Source organism: Amblyraja radiata, chromosome 19 (genome assembly GCF_010909765.2).
Source record: "Amblyraja radiata isolate CabotCenter1 chromosome 19, sAmbRad1.1.pri, whole genome shotgun sequence".
In the NCBI taxonomy this organism is placed as follows: Eukaryota; Metazoa; Chordata; class Chondrichthyes; order Rajiformes; family Rajidae; genus Amblyraja; species Amblyraja radiata.
The window spans coordinates 28,548,566-28,558,454 of NC_045974.1; positions in this window are offsets into that span (position 1 = coordinate 28,548,566).

The following is a 9,889-nucleotide window of genomic DNA, read 5'->3' on the forward strand; positions in this document are numbered from 1 at the left end:
AAGGATGTCATGCCTCACGTTGCAATTTCAACCTTGTTGCCTTGTCGATGGCACTCTTCTGATGGAAACCAAGCACCTGCTCAAAATGAATAAGGGCAACAATCAGACAGAACTACTGCTCTCCCAGAAGAAGGGCTGTGGACCAACATCTGCCTCCCTCAGCAGCTGTAGGAATTCAGTATTAGTCACAAGCTGGTTCTTGGAATCTCTAAACCACTGGATCCAGCTGCAAGGGAGAAGCAGTTTTGCAAGAGCAATTCTGTCAAATCCAACTGCACTAATTTCTCTAGTTATGTTTTCTCTCTATCAGTGGTTCAAATGCACTTGATTTTCTTCCTCAGGACTCGAGGAAAGAGGGTGGTTGGGGCGCTGCAAGCCGGCGCCCTGTCAGCAGCGTGTCCATTTTTTAGTATGTTTTACATTATGTTTTTGATGTTTCTCGGTGTGTTTTGTGTGGGGGGTAGTGTGGGGGGGTGAGGGGGAAACCGCTTTGGTCGCCTCCTCCACGGAGAGGCGACTTTTTCCAGGTCGCCTCCCCCGTGGCCTAACAGCAAGGATCGGCGCGGCCTTTCCCGGAGACGCGCCCGGGGCTTCAGCGGCGGGCGCAGTGCGGACTCGGCGTGGAGCGGGCGAGCCCACGCTGGGATTCGCTGGAGGGGAGCGCGGCAGCCGGCAGCCTGAAACCGTGGTCTGCAGAGCTCCAGCTGGCGCAGCATCTACAGCCCGGGATCCCTCGTGGGGGACCCGGGGGGAAGAAGAAGCCCCGAATGCCGGCCCGCGGCCAACTTCTACCGCGGGCCAAACGTGAACTTACCATCACTCCTGGAGGGGAGCTTCGACCGCCGGCACTGCGGTCTGCGGTGCTTCTGGCTGCGGCGCGAATTTTAAATCTTCGACCGCCGGCCTGCGGCCTACATCAGCCTGAAGCCGCGGTCTCCGGTGGGGAAGAGCCGATCCTGTACTTACCTTGACTTTTACCTTGTCCTTTATCATCTGGACGCCCGCAGCGACGGCTGCCGAGGGTTGAGGTCCCGACCACGGGGGAAATGGAGGAGGACTGACCAATTTCTGTGCCTTCCACCACAGTGATGAATGCTGTGGTGGATGTTTGTGTTACATTTTTATTGTGTTTGTGTGTTCTTTATCATTGTACCGCTGCTGACAAATTCATTTCACTTGCACTCTATGTGCAATGTGACGAATAAAACTGATTGATTGATTAATGGGCTTTTGAGGATAAGACGCTCATGGATCTGTGGGCAATAAACAAACTGTTGGAAGAACTAAGTGTGTTTGATTAGTTTGGTTTAATTTAGTTTAGTTTAGGTTAGAGATACAGCAAGGAAACAGACCCTTTGGCCCACTGGGTCCGTGCCGACAAGCGATCACCACAAACACTAGCACTATCGTACAGCCTAGGGACAATTTACAATTTTTACCAAAGCTAATCAGTCTACAAACCTGTACGACTCGAATGTGGGAGGAAACCGGGGATCCCAGGAACAACCCACATGGTCACGGGGAGAACGTACAAATTACGTACAGACAGCATCTGTAGTCAGGATCGAACCTGGGTCTCTGGAACTGTGAGCCAGCAACTCTGCGGCTGTGCCACCGTGCTGCCCTGTGTCAGGTAGCAAATGGACAGACGTTTCAGTGTTTACAAATCTTTTATGCTCATGCAAGTAAGACATTCATGTTCCATTTTCATAAGTTCATAAATTCTAGGACAATAATGAGGCCATTCATAGCAACATAGAAACATAGAAAATAAGTTCAGGAGTAGGCCATTCGGGCCCTTCGAGCTAGTACAACCATTCAATGTGATCATGGCTGATCATCCACAATCAGTACCCCGTTTGTGCTTTCTCCCCATATCCCTTGATTCCTCTAGTCCTAAGAGCTCTATCTAAAGGGCCTGTCCCACTTTCACGACCTAATTCACAACCTCTGCCGAGTTTGCCCTTGACTTATACTTGCAGCATGGTCGTCACGAGGTCGTAGGTAGGTCGTAGGAGTACATGATACTAGTCGTAGGTACTCGTGGCATCAAGTAGGTCGGGGCATTTTTCTAGCATGATGAAAAATGTCCACGAGTAAAAAAGGTCGTGAATTAGGTCGTGAAAGTGGGACAGGCCCTTTACTCTCTTTTGAATGCATCCAATGAATCGGCTTCCATTGCCTTCTGAGGCAGAGAATTCTACAAATTCACAACTCTGAGTAAAAAGGTTTTTTCTCATCTCAGTTCTAAATGGCCTACCCTTTAATCTTAAACAGTGGACCCTGATTCTGGACTCCCCCAACATCGGGAACATGTTTCCTGCATCTAGTTTGTTCAATCCCTTAATAATTTTATATGTTTCTATGAGATTCCCTCTCATCCTTCTAGATTCCAGTGAATACAAGCCCAGTCGTTCCATTCTTTCATCATATGACAGTCCCGCCATCCTGGGAATTAACCTTCTATGCTGCGCTCCCTCAATAGCAAGAATGTCCTTCCTCAAATTAGGAGGCCAAAACTGCACACAATACTCCAAGTGTGGTCTCACCAGGGCCCTGTACAACTGCAGTAGAACCTATTAACTCCTATACACGAATCCTCTCGTTATGAAGGCCAACATGCCATTAGCTTTCTTCACTGCCTGTTATACCTGCATGCTTACTTTCAGTGATTGATGTACAAGGACACCTAGGTCCCGTTGCACTTCCCCTTTTCCTAATCTGGCACCAGTCAGATAATAATCTGCCTTCTAGTTCTTGCCACCATAGTGGATAACCTCACATTTATTCACATTATACTGCATCTGCCATGCATCTGCCCACTCAACAAACCTATCCAAGTCACCCTGCATTCTCATAACATCCTCTTCACAATTCACACTGCCACCCAGCTTTGTGTCATCTGCAAATTTTCTAATGCTACTTTTAATTCCATCATCTAAATCATTAATACATATTGTAAATAGCTGCGTTCCCAGCACCGAGCCTTGCGGCACCCCACTAGTCACTGCTTGCCATTCTGAAAGGGACTCGTTAATCCCTACTCTTTGTTTCCTGTCTGCCAACCAATTTTCGATCCATGTCTATAACCTACCCCCAATACCATGTGTTCTAATTTTGCCCACTAATCTCCTCTGTGGGACCTTATCAAAGGCTTTGACAATAGACAATAGACAAAAGGTGCAGGAGTAGGCCATTCGGCCCTTCGAGTCAGCACCGCCATTCAATATGATCATGGCTGATCATCCACAATCAGTACCACGTTCCTGCCTTCTCGCCATATCCCCTAACTCCGCTATCTTTAAGAGCTCTATGTAACTCTCTTGATAGCATCCAGAGAATTGGCCTCCACTGCCTGTTGAGGCAGAAAATTCCACAAATTCACAACCCTCTGTGTGAAAATTTTTTTCCTCATCTCCGTTCTAAATGGCTTACCCCTTATTCTTAAACTGTGGCCCTTGGTTCTGGACTCCCCCAACATCGGGAATATGTTTCCTGCCTCAAGCATGTCCAAACCCTTAATAATCTTATATGTTTCAATAAGATACCCTCTCATCCTTCTAAATTCCAGAGTTTACCAGCCCAGCCGCTCCAATCTATCAACATATGACGGTCCTGTCATCACAGGAATTAACCTTGTGAACCTACGCTGCATTCCCTCAATAGCAAGAATGTCCTTCCTCAAATTTGGAGACCAAAACTGCACACAATACGACAGGTGTAGTCTCACTAGGGCCTGTACAACTACAGAAGGACCTCTTTGCTCCTATACTCAATTCCTCTTGTTATGAAGGCCAACATGCCATTCGCTTTCTTCACTGCCTGCTGTACCTGCATGCTTACTTTCAGTGACTGATGAACAAGGACCCCTAGATCTCGTTGTACTTCTCTTTTTCCCAACTTGACACCATTCAGATAATAATCTGCCTTCCTGTTTTCGCCATCAAATTGGATAACCTTTGGTAGCAAAAACCTTTGGCCCATCAAGTCTCCTCCACCATTCAATCATGGCTGATTTATCTTTCCCTCTCAACCCCATTATCCCACCTTCTCCCCACAACCCCTGATACCCGTACCAATCAAGAATCTGTCAATCCCTGATATCCATTGACATGGGCTCTAAGCCGTCTGTGGCAATGAATTTAGTTACATATGACAATTGAACATTCTTGACTTGACAGAGAGGGATTGCATTCCAGGGATTGCATTAGAATTTCTGATCTTGCACTTCGCTGGACTCAAGTACACTGAGCAGAATGTATGTGAAACAACTTACTGATATAATTTCTGAAAGGGGTATAAGAGCAAAGAGAACTGGGAACCAGAATTTGTTGAAAGTGACAAGGTAGGTTGGCAAAATGTTTAAGGAAAGTAAATGAGATCCAGTGTTTTAAGAATAGAAACATATTTATTTTTAATTTCAAATATATATTTTATTCACAATATGCACTCAATGCAATCACCATTTTTCTCATTCTTCCTCTACATTAATTGTACCATAAAACCAATGCATCCTTCTCAACTGTGGTGCCACGTGGCAGACCATGGTACCGCACCCATCACCCAATAGCAGGCCTGGCTCACCAAACATGGAGCCAGGAAGCCCGTCCTCGAAAAGGAACCTGCCAGGCCCGGCCCTTTGTCGTCTCTGAGGACTGGAGAGCCGGAGAGAAGGGTTGAGAGAGTCAAGATGGCAGCGGTGGACGCCAAGAACAAAGGGCTGGTAAAAGAAACCTTCTGTGCTCTCAGGTTTGGCTGCAGGAGGTGCGCTCTGGGCACAAAGACTGAACGGTGGCCAGGCAAGGAGAGAGATGATGGTTTGCCAATGTGAAGATCCGTGGTGAGCTGATGGCTAAAGGCCCTGCAGCAGCTAGGGATACGACTAGTTTGGGGCCAATCCAAAAGACTGAACTTGCGGACTGGACGAGGCAGCAGTGGAGCAGCAGTGGAGGACACCATCAACTTCCCTTGGCCTGGCCGAGCCAGCAATGCCACCTGCTCAATGGGCCTTTATGGACGGCTGCACTTAAAGCAACTTGGACTTTAAAAATTGCGCCAACACCTGGCGAATCTTGTATATTGTCTCAGTGGACTACTTCTAGACACTTTGTACCTTATCTAAGATTGTGCTTCTATATTAATCATTTATTGAATAGTGTGCAATAAAAGCTCACTGTACCTCAGTACATGTGACAATAAAGAACCATTGAACAATGAAACCTTGGAACCATTGATGTCCAGTGCTACTCTTGGCTCCTCGTGTAACAATGTTCAGTAGCAAGGAAGTCATGATGAATTTTATAAAACATTGGTTCAGCCACAACTGGAGTAGTGTGTCTGGTACCAGGGGCCACAATTAACAAATGTTAGCATTGGAGAGAGTACAAAAGAGATTTAAATTTACTAAGATGACTCCAAGAACAAGTGTCATCACTTATATGGAGGGACTGGAGAAACTAGTATTGGTCTCCTCAGAACACAGGAGGTTGTGAGTGGTACCTGAAAGTGTTATTTAATTAAGGGTTGAAGGGCCTGTTCCTGTGCTGTGTTATATTATAAAATCATGAATGGTAAATAGAGAGAATATGTTGCCATTGATGGAGAGATCAAGAAGTGTAGGACATGCGGCAGAACAAGTATTTAGTTTAGTTTTTAGTTCCGAGACACAGCGTGGAAACATCCCTTCGGCCCACTGAGTCCATGCTGACCAATGATCACCCATTCACATTAGGCTATCCTGCACAACAGGGGCAATTAACAGGAGCCAATGACCTACAAACCTGCATGCCTTTTGAGATGTGGGAGGAAACTGGCACACCTGGAGAAAACCCATACTGTCATGGGGTGAAGGTACAAACTTAGTAGACAGCACCCGAGGTCAAGATTGAACCTGGGTCTCTGGCGCTGTTAGGCAGCAACTCTATCGTTGCACCACTGTGCCACCCAAGGTGCTTTCTTCACACAGCGAATGATTAGAGTTTGAAATCTACTGTCTGAGAGAGTAGTGAGGGAAGATTTGATTTATCCTCTGAAAAGGAGCTGGGCAAGCATCTACAAGGAAAAAATTATGGATTAGGGCATGGGAGAGGCCAGGTAGGTAGAATTAGCTGGTTTGCTCTTGCATTGAACCTGTACAGACATGACAGGCTGAGAGGCTTACATCCATGCTATGATTCTGTGAATCAGTCCTAGAATTGCTTTCATGCCTTAATCCTTTGCTCCTCATGGATTAGTATACTGTAATTTTCAAAATCTATCTTTCCATGAAAGTTATATGTATCTTTCATAAAAGCTCAAGGCTGCCACGGGTAAATTTATTTTCCCATTATTTGAGGTTGAAAGTCCATTCTGCAGCTCCTCGAGTGTTTGAATACCGCCTGTGTTTGTTTTATTAATTAGAAAGAAAATCATCGAAAAATTAAAAACTTTTCTCATGGTTTTATCAATATTAATGCAGTATAGATAGGAAGAAGCATGCACTCTTTAACTCAGTGATACAGTCAGAAACACAGAATGGAATTTTTTTCAACATTATATACACAAAAAGGTCAATTTGCACCTGGCATCTTACATAGTAAGACGTTAATAATTCACCAACATCTTGCAACACATTTTTTTAACATGAACTGTTCACAGAGCATTGATGTGTCTCTTTTTCCTGTTTCAACTGATAGTCACAACTTCTCAGTAATTTTCCACTGTGCCTTTTCCATGGCCACACACACTAACAGCACCATACAGTGCATTGTCTTTGATGGATTTAAACAGTCTCTCTCTCAGACTCCTTTACCTGTAGCCTCCAGACAGTCTGCAGAACACGCCTGGAGTTTATTCAAGCTTTCCAGTATGCCCTCTTGACTAGCCATTTTTTTAATTACTTTTAACTAAGCCGCTTCCCTTAGCAATAAATAATCTAGGTAAAGATCATAAATCCTTCATTTTATTGTGTCTCAGCACCGGAAGTGGGACTGCACTCAAGATATATTCTGGTCAGTTCCAATTTCTGTTTCCTCACACATTCCTTTACTATTACTGAAGAAGTCTGAAGAAGGGTCACGACCCAAAACGTCTCCAGAGATGCTACCACACCCGCTGAGTTACTCCAGCATTTTGCGTCTACCTTCGATTTAAACCAGCACCTGCGGTTCTTTCTTACACACCTTTACTATTACTCTTCCATTCTGACCAAAGTTCTGACCTTACCTTAAAGACTTGGCCCTTCTACTGTGACTTTCCATTAGTTTTAGTTTTTGTTAAATTCTATAATTTACAAAGCATATTAAAAAATTGGATATAGAAGTTCAAGGAAATTTTAATTTACTTGGAAAGCAGTTATGATCTGGAACTCTTTGCCTGCAGAAATATAATTAGCAGGGAATTAGATAGGCACATGAGAGTGCATAAATTGTTGGACTAATGGGATTTGTGCAGGATTAGTGTGAATGGATGCTTTGTTGGTCAGCGCAGACTTGATGGGCCAAAGGTTTGCATGGTGTATGACTCTGTGACTCGAGCTGGTGAATGGAATTGACAAGGGTTACTTTACTTGGAGCTACCATTGGCTCAATGGGCTGAAAGGTCTCAATCAAAACTGTAAAAATGCCGTGATTTCAGCCCAAGATTCTAACTGTGCTACAGAATGTTGACTATGCTTCGGGCTTGATTTCCAACACACTGTTGCAAAAAAAACAGAATTTAAAAAAAAACATATGATCATTAGAGATACAGCACAGAAACAGGCCCTTCAGCCCACCGAGTCTGCGCTGACCAGCGATCCCCATACACTGGTACCATCCGACACACTTGGGACAATTCACAATTTTTACCGAAGCCAAAGAACCTGCACGTTTTTGGAATGTGGGTTGAAACCGGACCTCCCGGAGAAAAGTACCAACTTGAAACGTCACCCATTCTTTTTCTCCAGGGATGCTGCCATGACCCGCTAAGTTACTCCAGCACTTTGTGTCTATCTTCTGAATTGGAGCTAGACTTGCTTCTCTCTCTCTCTCTCTCTCTCTCTTTCTCAGTTTGGCACGACAGCAAAGGCTTTCCTTGATAAATTTTTCACCTGTTCTCAACATTTTCCTGTTGGAGTCCATCTCCATGCATACTCCCACTGTCGAGAGAAAAAAACAGAACACTGGGAGAATTCAGTGGGATGAGTATGGAGGCAAAGGTGGAAGTTGACATTTCAGGGTCAGGACTAAGAGGGAACAGAAAGATTGCCAGAACATAGCAATACATCGGGGTGTGATGTAGAGGTTGTTAGATGACAGGTGCAACTGGTTGGGGTGGGGCATGATGCACAGATGGAACCAACTGGAGGAGAGGGTGGGACAATAGACAATAGACAATAGGTGCAGGAGGCCATTCGGCCCTTCAACCCAGCACCGCCATTCAATGTGATCATGGCTGATCATCCACAATCAGTACCCCATTCCTGTCTTCTCCTCATATCTCCTGACTCCGCTATCTTTAAGAGCCCTATCAAGCTCTTTCTTGAAAGTATCCAGAGAACCTGCCTCCACCACTCTCTGAGGCAGAGAATTCCACAGACTCACAACTCTCTGTGTGACAGAGATTGGTAGGTGATAGATGGACCCAAATGCGGTCCTGACCTCAATTGGACTTCAATGTTATATCTTGCACTAAATGTTGTACCCTTCATCCTTTATCTGTACACTGTGGACAATTTGGTTACAGTCAAAGAACCAAGTATTTCCTATGACCGGATTACATGCAAGCAAAATATTTTCACTGTACCTCGGTACATGTGACCATAATAAATAAACTAAAGCTAAATGGGAAGGGGACGATGAGATGACAGAACGAGGTGAAAGGAAGATGGATGAGACAGAGATTGGTGCAGATAGGTGGCGTCAGATGAGTAGTGGATCCCGGTCAGTGTGGAAGGGGGCGGGATTTTGATGGTAGGGACGAACAAAGAGAAAATGTGCGTGGCAGATAAGCACTTCGGGTGGATGGGTTACTTGAAATAGGAAAATTCAATGTCCATTCCATTGTGTTGTTCCTCTCACCTGCGTATGTCCCACACCTCCAAGTACTGCAATATACTGGCCATCTTCCCTGTTCCTTCACAGCCCTGATGCAGGGTCTTGACCTGAAACCCCCACTTACACCTTTTACTTCCACTGCAGATGCTGCCTAACATCCTGAGTTCTGGCAGGGTTCTGTTTTTGTTCTAGATTCCAGCATCTGCTGTCTCCTCGGTCTTAACTCTCCTGAGTTTTACTCTGGTCTCTTTGCATAACATCATGTGCAGAGGACACACGCACGCGCACACACACACACACACACATACACACACGAATGTACGCACCTTCTGCTGGGAATTGGCACCGGTCCCAGTTACAGGAGGGGCCACGACAAAGAGAGGGGCATGTCGAGTGTCAAAATGACGCATTAGTTGTTCCAAAGCAAGGGAAACAATGACGGCGGCTCTGCTCGTGATGAATTATATTGCAAAAATGCAGATTGCTAATATCAAATAAATGGAATCAGAAACCCAAATCCCCTTTTTCCCAGGCAAAAACAAAAATGACCTTAATTCAAAATCCGTGCTACAAACCTAACGTAATAATAACCTACAAACCTAACGTGCCTAGGAATATTCCTGTTGGGGTGCCTCTGCCTAGTTACAATGTTATGTTGTAAAAATCACTTGTATTATCAATGTACCAACAGCCCAGTCAAGGGTTCTTCCGCTGCTGGGCATTGAAAGACATAATCCGATGGGGATACCCCTCAAACAAGGGAAGGGACGTCACCCCGGGAGGGCTGGGGGAGGGGGGGGGGGGGGGTGCAAATGCGTGGCAACGGTGTTTTGTTTAAAGATAGGTGCGAACACCAATGCGATGTTGAACATTGT